Raw genomic sequence first — 18,995 nt, 5'->3', positions numbered from 1 at the left:
ACCAAATCTATGATACAGCAGCTCATATCAGAGTCAGAAAGACAAAACCCTAGTGTAAAGGGAGCTGTAAAGGCCGCAGTTGATTTCCATGGTGCTCCTCATCATATGATCTAAATCGAACCATCAATCCCCAAGTCAGGCAGGTTGACAGTCATGGTATCAGGCCACTAAGATAAGCTTTATCTCCACTCGTGTTCCTGTTCGTCTAGCCTACAGATACCTGGTGTTCCTCAGTGATGGCCAGATAGTAGGCATGCTCATGGCCATATGTTATAGTTAGGAGCCTAGAATGACATTTCCAAGTCCTTTACATAACACTTTTTGGTTTTGCACATTATAATTCAGTAATAGGAAGAAATATTGTATATTTTTTCCCATAACTATTCAGAATAGCATATTTCCTTAAAAAATTCCCATGAGAAATTACCAATAACCTTAACCATGACCCATTCTGTAAAGGTAGTATTTAATTATATTTAATTATATATCATACCCAGATTATAATTATTGACAATAATGAAAAATAATTCTCCAGAATATTTTAGCAGAAAACTGTGGAACTTCATTCTGTTTCTCATATATTCAGATCTTCATTCACTTTAGTTTTGCTTTTACTATATACAACCCAGAATAATTATTGTGATTCATTTAATTCTGTGCTTTGCTTTAATCAAGGTCCACACAGAAGCAATCTCCAAACCTTTTAGCTTGATAGTAAATTTCAAATTTTTAAACTGTTTACAAGTGGTAATCCGCAGGTGCAAAGGAAACACGACCTAACTAACTTGGCCAACTCAAAATAGAATCCCCAAAGTATCTAAACCTGACGTAGGTTTGAGATCGAAAAAGAAGAATCATGCTGATTGCGGTGGAGGAGTGCAGTTGGCCTCCTTTATAATTAACTATCTGGAATTCCTCTTATTAACTACTAAGCCTATCATTTATATCATGTACCAAATTCTGTATTAAGTCCTTCACATGGAATTTCATCACTCCATTTTCATAATAAACTCTATGGAATAGGTTCCCATTTTTGATGGTGTGATTAAAGATCTAAGAGGTAAATCAAATCACTCACTAAGCAACAAAGCCAAGAATTGAACCCAAGCTCTGTGAATCCAAGATCAAGATTTTATCTTCTCAGAGTAGGTAAGTCAAAAAAAGAAGACCCATTCTATACTTTGATAAAACTTAAGTACCAGGAACTGACTTCTATGTAAGACTGAAAACTTAAATGGTCAGTTTCAAATAGGTAAGTTCAAAAGCTGGTCAAAGGACACTGGACACGAGAAAAGATGTTGAATCTCTACTAATAAGGAAAAATGCAAACTGAAACAGCAATTTATTATCTGTCTTTTCATTCATTACTTTGGAAGCAAGAGTTAAAAACATTAATATCTGGTTTAGGTGAAGATGGGCTTTTCTCCTATGCCTTTTAAGACTGACACTGAGTAAGACTTTTCTTTTTTTTAGAGGAAGTTCAATGCTTGCTGTTTAGAAAGACATTTGAAATTTTGGATGGAAAGAAAAAATTGAAATGGTTATAAAGGATAATTTTTTTTTTTAATGTTTACCTATTTTCCCTATGTGTTCTTTTACATTTTTACTCTCTGTATTTCTGGTTATCTTAATCTTTTACAATAAGAATATAGTCATATTATCCTCATGTAATTTAAGACATTTAGACTAAAGAGTGGATCATGAGGATCCCATCAGCTAAATTGTACTTACTTCTCATTTACCATATTCTTTAATCTCTGTTTCCTGTTGTATCTGGAGAGATGCCAGCTTCCCCTTGTCCTGCCAATCAGAAGCGCTGTTACGACAGCTCCCTCACTCTGCTAACACACAGATTCCTGTAGCTAGCTCCTCTATCTGCGTTCTAATTTGAAAGAAGATACTGGAATTGATCCTGAGTTGATTTTCTACTGAAACACAGACAGACAGCAGGAGCCCCTAGCAGTACCCACTTCTCCATCATCGTTGCAAGGCAGGGTGGGATTTCAGGCTTTGTGTCTACAAGGTATCTGTTCAAGGCCCAGGGTGACCAACATACTCCAGGGAAAGGGCCCTGTACCCCTAACAGCAAACACTTATGCTGTGATTCTAGCATTGCTTCTTTTTCTTTTTCTCAAATATCTTCACAGGTTTTAATTTAAATTCAATTAGCAAACATAGAGTACATCATTAGCTTCAGATGTAGACTTCAATAATTCATCACATGAGTATAACACCCAGCGCCTATCACATCACTTGCCCTCTGCAATGCCCATCACCCACCCCTAAGGTTGCTTCTTTCCCACCTGCAATGCTCTGGGTTTTACATGGTCCCTTCCTTCCTTATCACATTTCCTCTAACTTCCTTCCTGTCAAGTATCTGCTTGTTCTTTCCTCCCCTTTGGCACTCAGTATCCCCATCTACCTTACCTACAGTGCCTGCAAGACCCTCCTTCTCACACAAATTTTCCTGGCCACCACTGCCCGTGAGGGCCTACACATCCTGGTATTCCAGACTTTGGAACCTTAAGAACCTGTAAATTAAATACAAAAATAACGTGGAGAAATGTCAGAAGACTGCCAAAGTACCAATTTTGCCAAGTGGGAGATCAAAACAATACCATCTATCATCACCACTATTTTAATACTAAAAATGGGAAAAGGTCGTAGTCTCAATAAAATAAAAATCTTAAAGAACAGCAATTGGACCAAAAAACAAAAAAAAACAAAAAAAAAAAAAAAAAGAAGAAGAAGAAAAGAACGGCAATTGGGCGACCTTGGGGAAACATTAAGTAGGGATGGGACACACAAGAAGCTGGCATACTGAAAAACAGCCCAGCCTTTTTGTCTAGCGCAAGGAACCCTCTAGGAACTTAGAGTAAAGCCATGGGGAACTCACTCACGTGACCCTGAGATGTGAGTTCCCCGTGCTAAGCCAAGGAGTCACACCAGCTGCTCTTCTCTCTCAGAAAACTCCATCCATCATCAGCTGCCTGCAGGCCACACTGCAAATGTCCAGCAAAGTAAAGCTCAATTATGCACAGAGTTTGCTGTCCCTTTACCCAACTCAAAGGCAGGTCACAGATATTTTTTTGTGTTCTATAGCCTGGGAAACTAAGCTCCCCTTGAAGAGAGTCTTTTACAGTTCTTGTACTGCAAAGAGGCTGTAGAGGTATGGAGGAAAAGCCCCAGGGTAGTGCCTGGCTAAAACTAGACAGTGGCACCCCTGCAGTGCTCATGCTTATCATGGGCATGTTTCTGCCCGTGGAAAAGTTTTTAGGGCAATCACCAATACATGCCCCATTGTGAGAGACTAAAATCCAAAATGTACCTACTGTGGATGTTTTCTTTTTAGATTAACATAGTTCTTGAAATGCAGTTCTTTTACATTTAATAAAATCCATTTTAATATTCACCTTGATGACTCATCACACACTCAGTATAAAATCAAAGGCTAAGTGGCCAAATGGCTTTTTCCCCTCTCTAAAAGCCTAGCTTCCAACTACTTTGACCTAGATTGTCAGCAGAAATATCCTAACCCTCTCAGGCCTCAGGGAACCAAATCCCATACTTTTTATCAGGAATCTGTGAAAGAGAGGGAATGGGGGTAGGCCCAGAGCCAAAAATAAGTTTTAGTTATGAGACAGAATTGGTCAACTTCGGTGTACACAAGGGCATCCAGAAAGGACAGGTTGCATGGATGCCCCACTTCCTCATGTGGCAAGGAAATATTTATGGTCAGTTTTTACAGTGATATGGTTTATTTGCTCCAGTAACGTCTAGTAGCAGAGGCATTGCCTTCCACCCAGGCTTATTGCTAAATAATACAGAAGCTAGAAGGAAATGCACCAAGAGAGTTGAGAATGTAAAACATGTGGTGAGGTCAGGACACATAGTCCCACATGCCCACACAACAGATGACTTTGCACTTTCCTCTATCACTGTGAACATGAATGCCATTTCTATCACCATCATTAATTAGAATAAAAATTCTTAAAACTTGCTGCACCATTCATCTCTACAGCTAAGTAGGATTATTCCAGGCTTTCAGCCCAAGTTTTTGAAAAGCCACGCTGATTAGAAGGCATTAACATTTATATTTTGCCAACACTGATTATACTGATTGCTGGCAAGTGTCTATGTGATAACCAAGACGTGACAAGAGATGCAGAGAAGGACAATGAGCAGAACACTCACATGTAAGGGGCACCCATCAGCAACTGAACTGACTCCTCCTTGGCAAAGGAAGGAAGTTAACTCATGGACTTCAAGGCATTTTCTAGAACTAACATTTTATGACTTTGATTAGCAGGCAACTTTTCAGAAGGCATCTACTACTAACAGAAGGTTCAAAATCCTTCAAAGGCTGATTATCAATTCTTAGTACTCCATATTCTTGTTTTATCTCTTTTTCTTCCTGCCTTTTATCATGCACTTATTTCTCCCTGATACGGCTAATAAAAGAGGAAAGAAAGAGTCCTGATAAGTCAAATAGAAAGGAATAGAAAGTTGAAGTTCTGAAATTACCCACAGAGTTCTCTACATACTTAAATTCTCGGAAATATCTCTTTCTCCCGTGGCATCCAGCAGAAAGAATTAGCTGGGGTTAGAACTCTAGCATGCCTACAGATTTGTTGCAAAAGTGTCTCTGAAGGAAAGATCCGGTAGAGAATGCAATCAACGTCTGCAAGAGACCCTACCATAGCTGGCAATCGGGAAATCCGTGCTGTTTGTGATAAGAATGAAAGCAACCAATGGTCTTTCCTCTAAAGAGCAAAACAAAACCAGAAGCAATGACTTGCAAGTTTACAGCAAGCTTATCTCCTTCAGTTCAGGACTATTTGTTTGCCAACTAAGTGCTACTTTTCACAAATATAAAGTTAAATCAACAACTTTCTTGGCAATCATGACACTGTAGGTAAAAGAGCCTGTGGAATTAACTTTTCAGGTTCTGAAACTGATTCATCAATTTTAGAAAAATAAATCATTTGATGACTGTTTGGCCGGCTCATTTAAACTCCATTCCCAATCATAACTAATGATACTCCAGGCAAGGAAACAGGAAAAAAAAAAAAAAAAAAAGTGTCGTGTTCAGAACAGAACTGAGTGCTACTTGGAATAGGGGTTAAACACGTACGTTTATTTTTACTATTATTTCCTACTACCATTGTTTCTATTATTAATGTCATACATTAAATAGTTTAACTAAGTGCTCTCACATATTTTTCCTATTTCTGCATGACCCTCCCAATCCTGTCATGTCAATTACTTAGTTATGTCAAGTAACTTAGCGTCTGTCACCATTCCCATCGCCACTATCATCTAGTGAGCACTTACCATGTGTGTGCCAAGTTGTACACTCAATGGTTTATGTCGATTATCTCATTTAATCCTCATGACCACCCTAAGCAACTGCTACTATTATCTCCATTTTAAAAATGAAAAAAAAAAAAAACAAAAAACACATGGTTGATTGGGGCCTGGAATCTGAGGTTTAGAAGTCCAAGTCCAGTGTTGTTTCCACATTGTTTTAATAATAGAGTTAAAAAAGAACAAAGAGAATGCTAAAGTTTCCAGTTCATTTCATATCAGTTCTCTTTAGACAGAAATAAAGCAAGAAAGGGACCATGAAAAGAAAGTTAAATTTGCAGCCTCTTCCCAAAATAAATACTTAGAAAAATGCAGCAGGCAAAAATATTTGCCAAATCTGCTGGAGCTTTTGTAAATTGCAGTAATGTTGCAATTCCACTATACTAGCAGCTAAATGCAAAATTCTACTTAAAATTCTCCTGCCGACCAAAAAACCAAACAAATAAACAAAAAGCTATTAAAATAGAAAATAAAGAGGACTTTGTTAAGAAGCCTGACGGTGTGGGGTGGCCTACCATGACTGATAAAGCTCCTGGGTTTTCAAACCACCCTAGTTGCAGCCTGGTTGGTCTTTGGCTCTACCAGATTTAATTTCTACTCAGAAGAATTTAATGAGCACTTACTCCACATTTGGTGTTGGGGGATATAGAGATGAATAGGACACTTCTTGTTCCTGCCTTTCTGGAGACTATTATGACCTAAAGGCAAAGACAGGAGATTAATTAAAGTGCAGTAGGTTCCACAACAAAGGATTTATCCCAGTATTGGGAATTAGAGGAAGCCTCCCTGAGAAAAGTGGCCTTTAGATGAAACCTGAAGGAATGCCAGAAGTTCATCTGATGAAGAGGTGTCATGAGGACTCAGAGGAGAAGTTGAGGAGCAGAAATGGGGTCATTCACAAACCTGAATGAGTATCTACAACCTCCAGGAGGTGGAGGAGGTTTCCATAATCTACTCCAGGGTCCAGGGTGGAAGTTCAGAGGATATAGAGAATCCATCCTTAAAATATTTCTCTTAGCCAAGAATTCCCACACTCTTAAGGAACTAGCATATGCCTCTCTTACTCTGGAAGGACAGTGAAGGAAACACGCTGATTGTTTCTTAGCTAATTACAACAGCAATTTCATTAATGTCAGAAAAGGTGTGTTGGGGGGGAGGTAATCATTTCAAAGGACATGAGAGGAAGGCACCTGGATGGCTCAGTTGGTTAAGCGATTGACTCCTGATGTGGGCTCAGTTCATAATCTCAGGGTGGTGAGATCAAGCCCCATGTCAGGCTCCACACTGGGCATGGGGTCTGCTGAAGATTCTTTCTCTCCTTCTGCAAACCTCCGCCCCCACCCCCCACCACCACCATGCATGTGCATGCTCTCTCTCTCCCTCTCAAAAAAAAAATGTATATATATAAGAAGATAAAATGGAGTTAGAAAAAGAAAAATGATTGAGCTAGGGATGTGAAAAAGGAAGGTATACCCTACATGAAATAGACCACAGTAATGAAGAGTTTAAAAATTTAATATGATGAGCTCTCAGTTGCCTACCGCTAGCTTAAAGAATTTAAAATACATTATTCTCTATTCTTTTATACTGTACGTGGGACTGCAAGAGAAGACAATAAATACAGCGTAGAGTTACTTTCCTACTGTCTGCTTAGGTTTGTTAAGCTCTGTGGGTGAGAAGCAATACACTAGAAGCCCTATTTCATTCCTTTACTAGGTACACCAGTTCATTAATTCATTTTAACACTCACACAGGAATTAGTGGTTTGCTTTGTTTTATTTTTTCATATCTTAGAACTTAAGCACTAGTTCTGAATTGCTAAGGACACCAAGTGACAGGTTAAGAAGGAAGCCCAAAGAGTGCTAGGAGAAAAGGAAAATGATAGTTTTCCAGGAGTAATTCATGTGCTAAATATTCTCTATCTGTCCATCTAGTTACACACATCGATCTTTTCCACCCTGCTCTGTGCTTCAGAGGTTGACCTGCATCAAAAGAGTTCCCTTCAGTTTTCAGTCAGGTGTGATCAATGGGAGGCACTAGTAGGAGATCATAGAATAGGGAGCAGTGAGTTTGAGGTGCTTTGACACCACTCTTTGGTTTCTATTAACCTTGCTCACACCTTGAAAATAGCGCCTTCATTAATCGTTCCTTACTGGCTTAAGTTGAATGTACTCTCTCTCCCCCCTCCCACCCCCAAATTGGAAAAAGACAGTATAGTCACACAGAAGTGCAATTCAAGCTTAGGGAAAGCATGATCAACAAGAAAAAGGTGTATTTATGAGAATAGTACATTATAGCAAGAAACCTTTTTGAAAATGTCTTTGGAGTATATCCATCAAATTCTCCCCCCGCCACCCCATAGCAAGGAGAGAGAGAAAGTGCACGAGGAGGAGATGGGAAAAGAGGCAGCCAGAACCGTTTTTAGACAGTCATTTAGGATAACCACCAAGGGATGGGACACCTGGAGGAACAATTTGGGAGGAATTGATAAGGATGCTGGATTTTTCTGCAGCCCCCTAAAATAATAAAACCTTCTAAGTATTCACCTATGCACATCTCCAGGGCTCGTTTCCCCTTTCATCCAGGCTAAGGTAAACCTGTCCAGGATGATCTCAGTTGCCTCACTCTAACCCTTCTTTTTAAAAATGAAGATTTTATAAGAATACTTATCAATTTGGCAACAATTTTGTTAAGTTACAGACATTAGGCTGCTAATAGTATAGTGAGAAAAGAAGAAATTCTTATCTCTTTACTACAACTATGGTAAAGTTCTACTGGCTTCCTTCCAGTTACATGCATTAAAGAATACAAATTTAGCTCAATGTCAAGTACGACCCAATAGTGAATTCCTCTCTAATGGGCTTAAACCAATCACCAAATGTTTGTTAACTATCTCTGCTTCTCAAATGAAAAAATATATATATTTCACTAGTTGAAGTAAAGCTGCTCATTTTAATTTCTGCCATCTTCCTGTGTCGTTTCTTAAGTAACAATGACAGCTAAATTATTTTTTCTCAGCCCAAGAGTAATGTGTTGGGCTTCCTTTTTAATGACAACAATCTTTTTGTTGCCAAATGCTTCACGTCTTAAATAATGGCTTGAATCTTGGCTGCAATTATAAGATAAGCTTGTTCTCATAACCTTTTCACAATGGATTTTCATCAGCTCCTTTATAAAGGAAATTAAAATTTGCATTTAACCTCAAGCTCATGTGTCTGAAGCTGGGCACACCATTAGCACATTCAGACACGGTATTTATAAAGGAATAACACTTGGTATATAGGATTTTTCTTAAAGGAAAAGAGGAGGAAAATCTAACTTAAATTAATGAAGAATCAAGAGAGGTTAAATGACAGGGTGACTCGGGAGTGAAGATGATATATTTCTGTAAATATAATGTGCTAACTTCTAAATATGCCCCAAAGAAAATCTATTTACCTTCCAAAATTTCTCAGCAATATCCGAGATCCAGACGGTATAACCATAAGCAGATCTGATATATAACAAAATGTAAATTGCCAGACAATAGAGGCCACAACAGGTATGAGTTCTACACAATGAGTGACATCACATCTTCATTGCTCAGTATAGACATATGACAATAGCTATGGTCTAATGAAAGCAAGATGTCCCCAGGAATTAACAAGAAACTTCTTTCAGACAATGTTGTCAGCTCATTTTTTCCAGAACCCAAGCTGGAACTTTGCATAACCTGAGAGTAAACATCCCTGACGCCAGGACTTGAGAAATACCAAACTCTAAACTTGTGGAGAAGCATCTATCCCTGATCCAGGATTCCAGCTCCCTGGCTTGCCCCAAATGTCTCCTCCCTTTAATGTTGAACAGGGACTGCCAACTTTGATAGTAGGTAGGATTGGCCATATTACATCTCAAATAGGAGAAAGCATTCAAAAACCAAATGAGACAATGGCTAATTCAAAGGCAACATCTGTGGGAAATATGATTGCAAACTAGGAAAGCAAGTTGTCTATCAGGAGACGAGTGATTCATAAATGTTTCTGGCAGGGTCTCACACAGATGGAGTTGTGCACACATGTTATTTTTTTCCCAACTAGGATTTTTTGCCTAACAGAGTAAGTGATTACAGACCTGAGTGAGTATGCATTGTGATCGAAAGCAAATGTAATGAACTTTCTGATCAAAGCACCATTGACTCTCTTCCCTTGTGATATTCCCTACTCTGGCTCCTTCCTTTCAGTAGGCAACTTGTGGGAGGTACTTGACTGAATGTTTGTGCAGATGCAAATGCTGTGACTTCCCTCCTGGCAGGAATTTCAACCCTGACAGGATACAGAGAAAAGAAAAATCCCAGTGTCTACTTCCCAGGAGCTCTAGAAAAAAATGCCATCAGTCCTGAAGCACAGGAGTTGTTCCCTCATGTGAAGATACCATGCACACAGAATTTGAGAATGTTAGAAATGGGATCTTAAGGCTCACGGTCCAAACTTCTCCTTGGACAGTGACTAAGACCCAAGGAGATCAAAATGACTTGCCAAATGTCTCATAGCTACTCAATGACAGAATCAGGATTATAACCCAGGTCTCTTGACACCAAATTTAGTGGGTTTTTCTCCCATTGCGACATAGAAATTTTTGCACTCCTTAATTCATTTACACATCAACTATTTTTTCAATGCCCAAAATATGACAATCCATGTCTTAAGTGCTGGAAAAAGAACAAGGAACAACAGAGAGTAAATCTTTTACCTCCATTAGCTTACATTCTAGCAGGAGAGATAACAAAATTCAGATAAGCAAATAAACATATAATATCATGTCAGATAGTGGCAAATGCTTCAGAGAAAATAAACAAAGGTCAAGGGATAGAGAAGGGGCAGCTATCTAAGAGAGGGTGACTGGGGAAACCCTCAGCGGTGCTATTTGAGCAAATTCTGAATGGAGTTAGGGTATCAGCCACACAAACAGCTGAGGGAAGAAATTTCCAGGCAAAGAGAACAGCATGTACAAAGTCCAGAAAGCTGGAATGAGCTTAGTGTGCTTGGGGGTAGGGCAGGGAAGGGGTGTATGCCTGGACTAAGTGAAAGGGAACCATAGGGGTGAAGTCAGAGAGGCCACTAGAGGGCTTTCAGCAGGGGAACAACTTGATCTTAGATTTTTTTCAACAGGTTATTCTGTTATGTGAACAGACTGAAGAGAGGGAGAGAGAAAGAGACCAAGGAGTCAGATAAGAAGGCACTTCCCCACGGCAGAATTTATGTTCTTTGAGAGCAGGGATTTTTATGTAGCTTGTTCATTGCTGCAACATCAGCACCAAGAATAGTGCCTGGAAACATTATCGAGGTCCTAGAGGGGTCTGCTAAATGAATGGAGCCTGAGCGGTAAGATAGAGGGGGAAACTGACAGTGGCTTGGATTGGGATAACAGAAGTAGAGACAGTGAGAAATGGGTAGAATGAGGTGATGTTTTGAAAAGATAAGTAACAAAAAGTTTCAAGGTTGGATAGGTATTACTTAGAAAAAACTCAAAGCTCCTAGGTTTTTTGTCTTAGGCCCTCCAGGTGAGTAGTGGTGAATTCCCAGGGAAAAACAGATTCAGTGGGAAAAATTGAGAATTCGGTCTTGATCATGTTACATTTGAGCTACGTATTAGCCTTTCAAATGGAAATACTGTTGGGCAAGCAGTTGAAGTGTATGGAGCTTGGGGAAGATATGAAGGTTGGAGATATAAGTAGATACTATTGAAAACCACTGAACACTACAATGTCCTCCAAAGAATAAATCTTGATGGGGAACTAATAGGGTCCAAGGAGCCTGGGACATTCCAGTGTTTCTGGGTGGTAGTGGGAAAAGAACCAACAAAGGACTCTGGACTAAGATGAAGTAGTACAGTCAAAAAAAAAAAAAAAAAAAGCCTAACAATAAGGAAAACCAGAAACTGAGGTGTCCTAGAAGCCAAGCAAGGGAAGGATTTTGTGTTTCAAAAGGAAGGAGTAATAAACTGTTTTGGTTGTCCCTGAAACATCAGGGTGAGGTCTGATAATTAATCATGGTATTTGTCCACACAGATCATTGGTGACACTTAACAAGTGTCAGTGGCATGATAGAGACATGCCCCTCGCTGGAAGGAGTCCAAGAGGAGAGGTGAGAAAAGGAAGTGGAGGGTACAAGAATAGATTATCTTTCTAGGTAATTTGCCATAAAAGGTGTGAAGAAATGAGGAATAATTTGGAGATGAGGGAATCAAAGGAAGGTCTGGGGTTATTTTTTAGGTGAGAGTCATTACAGCAAGCCTGTATGCCGTAGGAAGATCCATTAGAAAGGGAGGAATTGATGGACAGAAACAGTAATACCTACAAGAGAAAAGTCCGGGTTAGACAAAAGAAGATGAGCTCCACTACACAAGCGGAGATCTTAGCTTTGGAACAGAGCAAATGTAGTTAATCTGGAAGGGAGGAAAGGCAGGGTGCTGGTGAAGATGTGATTTGGTGGCACCAAAGACAGCAAGTCCTATTCTGATTGGGTCCCCCCCCTCCAGTGAAATAACGAGGTCATCCACTGAGAACATGGGGAAGAAAGAGGTGTCTGAAATGTAAAGAGATGAAGTATCATCTGTAGGAGACTGATTCCCAGCAAGATACTCTGTGTGGTACCAGCACAGAAGAGAATAACATCAGAGAATATTAACAGTCATCCAGTTGCAAAAAAAAAAAAAATATATATATATATATATATATACACACACACACACACACATAACATATATACATGTGTGTATATATATAATATATATAATATATATATATATTATATATATAGTAACATTGGCAGAACCAGGCGTGCACAGTTAAGGGGTAAGGAGTGGCTCCAAGCAAAAAAGACATGTGGAAAGAGGCCGCACGAGGTGTTTTAAACAATATTATAGCAGCCCTATAAACTTCAAAGAGAACATCAAGATGGAATAGATCAATGTTGCTTTTCACGGAGATGCAAATATAAAAAGTAATAAATTATTTTTTTCCAAATTCAAAAGGAAAACATTTGTTACCTAAAAGCATTAGTTCTTCCATTCATGAACTTATAATGAAATAACACAGACCTGCACTTTGAACCAACAACCATTGGTACATATTAGGATATTTAATTATGCAGTAATACATCCTGTACAGGACCAGAAGATTAATCACTTGTTAAACTGAAGCAATTATCTAACAATAATAATAGCAATAGTGATGGAATTATATGTGCAGAGTGCTTGAGAGTGTAGGAACTGGAAACACTCATTTAATCTGAAGAGTTCTATTGTTTATTCTCTATGGTAGTTTTTAATTTTAGCTGCCTGCTTTTTCATGGAAGGTTTTAATTAATTCCTTTTACTGTTTTATAAATCTCTCTCTCAAGTACAGTTTTAGATAACACTGCAATTCAAATCTTTGAGTAGTCTGAAGGTTTCCTTTTTCCTTCAACACTTAAAACACATAAGTTCCACTGTGAGAGATCCAAAAAAAGCACTATAAATAGTTTAGCAATTTTGGACCTTCTTTGGGATAAAGGAACCATAACATTGCCTTTTTCAAATTGGCTTCTCACCGCACTTTGTTGTTAAAAAACAAACCACACCCACACATACACCTATACTGTCTTAGTTCTTTCAAGCTGCTATAACAAAAATACCACAAAACCACAAACCGGGTAGCTTAAACAACAACCATTTCTCTCTCACAGCTCTGGAAGCCAGGAAGTGTCAGGGCAGAGTGCCAGTGTGGTTGGGTGTCTGATCCAGACTGCTGACTTCTTGCTGGGTCCTCTCATATGGTTGTTCCACATGGTGGAAGGTGTGAAGGAGCTCTCTGGGGGTCTCTTTTATAAAGGTATGAATCATGATGGCTCCATCCTCATGATATAATCATTAATCCTGGTTACTTGACAAAATTCACATCTGCTAGTATCATCACATTAGAAGGTAGGATTTCAATATAAGAATTTGGGGAGACACAAATATTCAGTCCGTAACACACACACACACACACACACACACACACACACACACACCACACCCATTACAGTTTTTTTTCCAAACTCAAATGTCACTCCCTGTTCTTTAAATTTCATTGCAAGAAAATGTTCTCATAATTTATTTTCATTTTTATTCTGAATTAAAAATGAGCTTCCTAATTGAAGCATCTTGCATTGTGCCTTAACATAAGTCTTTATAGAATATTTTCAAAGTGGCTCAGTATATTCTAAGTTGAATTTTTTTTCCCTTTCAAAAGGAAAGGTCTCCTTAACTTCCACTATTAAATTTCTTTTACCTATTTTGCTGATCCACACTCACATTGCGTTTCTAGTAGAACATCACTATACACACAAAACGGCGCCTTCATATATCCATCTGGATTACCTTGGGTGAAGTAGAAGTCCACTTGTCCCACACAATCAAGACCATGGCTAGGTGACTACTTTTTTGAATGAGCTGGACAAAAAAGACAAAAGGATTATTGCTCTACAGTGTTCACTCCTGCTGTGATCACTGACCTCTATCTATGCTGCTGTAATCAAGTAAATTGCACAGTCTCAGGGCTGACCAGGGATCTGAGAGGACCAGGGCTAGGTGAGATAAAAGTTTACAAATCCAACTGAGTTGCAGAAACAGGCCTGGATTGAGATAATTGGCTTATAATCCAAGGTCATACAATGTTAAAAGGTTAGTGTTTGGCATCAGGGCATCAATTTGGTGGATGTTTCTTCTTTAAAATGTATTAATTTTTTCTGGCATTAACTATCAAGTGAGGATAATGGCCTCACTTCAAATACTTATGAGGATAAAAAAAAAAGATGTTTCATGTAAGGTAACTAGTATACAAGGCATGTGTTATGCTTGTTTGCATAGAATGGATCTCAGTTAATACTCAAAACAGTCCTACAAGGTTCGATGCATTATTACCATCTCTGTCTTATAGACAAATAAATGGAAGCACAGAGAGTGTGGGTAAATTACTCAAGGACACAGAGCTAGTCAGAGTCAGAGACAAAATCTAAACCCAGGCACAGTGTGGCTCTGGAGTCTGTCCTAACCATTATATTAACCTGTTTCTCATAGTTCTTGGTTCTGAAAGGTCTGTAGAAATTGGAGTTAAAACTGTGATGAGAATCAGTCAGTTGCTAGAAGAGGAGAATATAGCAACAGCAATAATAACAGGCAGAAGTCAACTTTACCACCCAGTATACGCAGTATGTGCTATTACACATGAAATATTCATACATAAATGGACATCAGACAATAGGCCAAGAGCCAGGAAAGACTGAAAGAATCTTTAGGCGAAACAAACGCAATCCAGTGTCCAGCTCTCTTAGAATAAAACTTCAAAGCAGTGTATAGACATGCAGGCAATGCTTCAACTATAGGATATGAGGGAAGAGATCTTCCCTTTAATGCCCTGAATCTTAAGTCTAACTGGTGGAGAAAATGACTTGGTACACATCAGACAGTTACAGACCTCAAAAAAAAAAAAAAAGAATCAAAAGAGGACTGGCACTATCTATTCCAGGGCACCATCCATAAGATGGCAAGATTTATTGAGACCTTCCCCATAAGCAGCAGGTTTTTTACTTTCTTTCCACTGATTAGCACTTGATGGCTACCAATGTAGGATATGAGTCTGGATATGCTTGGCTGAGTTTACTTAGCAGCAACATGACTAGTGGCTCCAGATGAGACACAAAAGATTATGCTGGCATGGCCTTCTTTTTTGTAAACCTCTCAGTGCCTATAACCTTTTGCACAACCTCCACCTTCTCTTCTTAAATTGGACAGTAGCTTGAAACTGTAAAGTTGTAACTAAACTTCCTTTGATTATGGTTCTGACCTCTCAAAAATTTTTTTCTTTCAATGGTTGTTGGATATAGGGGAAAAAAAAATTCTAGGATCAGGTTATATCTGGTCTCCCTCACATAGTCAAGAAGGTATTGGAATTTTCCCTTGATTAGAGGCAAAGGGGCTAGAAACACAGCCACCAAACTGAACATCTTTACCGAGTTCAGATGTAGATCTAGGCTGTTCCTCTCCATTCCTTTCTTCTCCTCTCTCTTTTGTCCTCAAGAGGTCTCTAGACAGGACTCACCAAGACTACCAGCTTATTAACACACTTCCTCCTGTTCCCTGTAGGGCAAACATGCTGTGGGCAGTCAGCACCAAAACTCGGGACAGCTCCTTTCCCTGGGGCCTCCCAGCCCGTTTCCCACTTGTGGTTTTACTGCAGGGCGATAGTCCGAAGCTGGGAGGTTCTCCAATCTCCCATCCTTACTGTGACTTAATATCAGAGTCTGGTTGAACTGTTAAGTTTATCTGCTATAATATTTTCAGCGTTCTCAAGGTCTAATGGTAGATAAACAGAGTCAGTAGAAACAGGAAATGAATGATCCAGGCTTCAACTGGCATATGCAAATCAACGACTCTCCACTGCTGTTTGTTAATCTAATAAGTCTCAGATGGTTGCTTGGGTACACTTACAATTATGGAAAGGGTGGGAAAATAATAATGTCTGCATCAGTGTTTCAGAGTTCATCTCAGTCTGAGTTAAATCCGCTGGGCTGACCTCCTGGAATACCTACCTCACTGCTTCTAGGGCCTCAACAAGTTCTGCTGATGCTTCTATAAACTTCCAAGAGGACTGGATATCCAGCTCCAGTACTGGTAGGGCAAACCTTAGAAGCTTAAACTGGCATTTCTAGAGTTATTTGAGCATGTATCAGGACATATCCCATGTTTTGGTGGATATTTTAGATGGTCTCTGGCATTCTCATCTCTAAGAAGTAAAACTTTGAAAAATAAATTTTAAAGCATATTCTAGATCCTCTATCCAAAGATACTAATTCAATACACCTCCTAGAGTGGGGCACTAGAATTACTTTTTATCAAACGTCCTATGAGGTGAATCTGAAGTAGTCTGTAGTTTGAAAACTACTGGATTCATCTTCTAGGGGTAGAACTGAACTGATCTCTCATCCTCAGACTAGGGCCTGATTGAATTAGTCCACAGTGGTAAAGGGTACAGTGGCATATGCTTAGCTGTCTTTGGGTCATCACTGGAAAAACCTCTTCCCCTGAGGACAGCCAGTATCTTACCCTTAGAGAACCTGTGTTCAAGAGAGTACTCTAAGTACTGGCAAGGAATATGAATTTTTATGAGCATATCAGTCTCAAGGCAGTCAACTGGATGATGAATGTGATAGTGTTTTTCCATCCTGAGTCTGGAATTTGCAGAGATCTGTAACAATGAAATTACTCTAGTTTAATATCTATACATTTTCGTGCTGATGAGAGCTTATTTTATGCTCCAATGTGTCAAATCAAATTAAGAGAGATGTGAATGTTCTGCAGGTATTCAAGAGGTACCTTTGTGACTCCAGGACATATTCAGTCCCACCACTAAACTCACCCACTTCTGCTTAATGGGAAAGTTGAGGTAAAAAGGGTCATAGGAAAGGTCGGCAGGCTGTCAGCTATAGAGGATTCAAGAGATGGAGAAGGGTCTCCCTTTCCATGTACTTTTACTGAAGCAGCATATCTGTGGTCGGACAAGATATGGCACATTCACATGTGAGTTTCCTCTGTGAGATATCATGAACTTATTATGAAGTAGGGACTGTAAAACATAGTGATTGTGATCCTAGATTTTTAGGCCCTGCTCCTAGACAATTCCAGAAATACTACCTAGGGGAAAAAGTTTCTCCTATAGGAATTATGCTAATCGTGCCAATATTTTCCAGAACCCAATGATAACTTCTACATATGTCAAAATTCCTTGAGGAAATGATGTCTTTGAATGTTCTTACAACTCATTTGGGTTCCCACATGAGCTCATCTGTAAGTTCAGACATAGGGAGGGCAGGAACGAGTCAAGGTACACCCAATGGAAACTGACTATAGACCAAGTCTTGGCCAGAGCAGCTGAACACATTTATTTTAGAATTATAAGTGTCTAGATGTCAACTGATACTCTGCCAGACTTAACTGTTGTTTGAAGTTCCTATGAACCTCAGAAAGAGGAGACACAGGGATTTAGAGCTCAAGATCCAAACCAGAGCTCTAATTTAATCTCTCATTTCATCCACAAAACATAAGTTTCCAAAATCTGACAGGGCTAAGAAATTTCTTGAAAATCCTAAGTGGATTTGGAGGGTCAGTCAACTGATACTACAATAATGCTACATAACCAACTCACAAAACATCATGGACATACAACAATAAGCACTGATTTAGCTCATGCAATGCAAGTTGATGGAAGGTTAGCAAATTCAGATTGGACTTGGCTGGACAGTTCTGTTCCACATGTCTCTCAACACACTCCTGGGACTGGCAGTAGTCTGGGAATGTTCTTCTGATGAATATAGCTGAAGCACAGGAAAGCAAGTGGATACATCTTCTTAAGGCCCAAGCCTGCACCTGGCACACTGGCTTTGGCTCCTGATACTATTGGCCAAAATAAGTCTCATGACCAATCCCAAAGTTGGGGGGCAGAAAGACAAATTGTAGACCTTTAATAGGAGAAACTGAACCACTACATCGCAAAGATGAAGGTGATCAGCCGCAAAGGTGACCAACAAGCACACCACATAAGCTGACCACAAAGGGACTTCTGCACAGAGGTGAAGATTACTAGCAGACCTGCTGTCCTAGGTCAGGGCTGCTTCTGCAAAATGTACTCCCTTCCTATGATACCTGGCCTTTGTTACTATTGATTTCAGAGCAAGAAGAATGAATATGGAATTAAATTTCCTCTGGTCAAGGCGTAGCTTCCAAAATAGCTCTCCAAGAGTGAAATGGTGTTCATCCTTCCCCTTAAACATCATTCTTTAAATTCACTTAGCATACCACTAATTTATGTGAATAAGTAAAAATATGCCAAATGCCTTACAAATCCTTTATTATCTAGACACAGAGTGGTACTCACTATTGTACAATAATTACATGGAAAATGAACAACCTCTCTGTGTTTGCCAGGCTTTAACAATCCAACCATCTGGGTGTGGATAGAATGAACTTTGAAATTTCTCCTCAGGGACTTCCAAATGCATTAAATTCTCAGTAGGCTTGGCAGTAATTGTAGAAATTACTGTGTTATGACTACCAAGTGAGAAAGCTAGGTCTATCCTTTGGCTACATAGAAATTATTATAAAATTAAATGTAATTCAATAGGATCTTGGCAACTTAATATCATGTCCTTGAATTTTGAACAGTGTGTGAATCCACTCAAATTGGCTTCCTCTAGTAATATTTTGTAGAGTCATAGAGGAATTAGGACAACATTGCCATTACTTTGATTTTTGGATCATACCTTAAATATTGTTCTGTGTCTTCACAAACTTTCTTGTTTTTCTCTTTTATGTGTCTTGCCAGAATATTTTATCTCAGAATATTTAACCAAGTGCAACTCAGCAGCTGTTCTCAGTTAACATCTTCACGTTAAATCAGTACACATACTGCAAAATAAAACCTGCTTGGGGTATTTGTTTTTAAAGTCAGCAAGTGCATGCATGACTTTGAGACTTGTATTCCCACTGCCCCCCACCCCCAGCATTCTCCAAATCAGGATGTTCCAAGGAGATCAATTAGGTCATTGCACTGACAGTAGGCATATATTTCAAAG

At 39.1% G+C, this 18,995-nt stretch overlaps 1 long non-coding RNA gene across 7 annotated transcripts in view; it reads right to left on the bottom strand.

Annotated features, from left to right (window-relative positions):
• The window catches only part of LOC144305386 (uncharacterized), a 289,595-nt gene that overhangs the window by 255,213 nt on the left and 15,387 nt on the right, over positions 1 to 18,995 (bottom strand). For all 7 annotated transcript variants that reach the window (XR_013372407.1, XR_013372411.1, XR_013372409.1 and 4 more), the window contains one exon: positions 13,747 to 13,818. This is a non-coding gene — a long non-coding RNA (uncharacterized LOC144305386). The remainder of the gene's footprint in view (positions 1 to 13,746; positions 13,819 to 18,995) is intronic.

This window comes from Canis aureus, chromosome 35 (assembly GCF_053574225.1).
Source record: "Canis aureus isolate CA01 chromosome 35, VMU_Caureus_v.1.0, whole genome shotgun sequence".
Taxonomy (NCBI): Eukaryota; Metazoa; Chordata; class Mammalia; order Carnivora; family Canidae; genus Canis; species Canis aureus.
The sequence above is the reverse complement of the archived record's forward strand: the minus strand, read 5'-3'. Positions and strand labels throughout refer to the sequence as shown.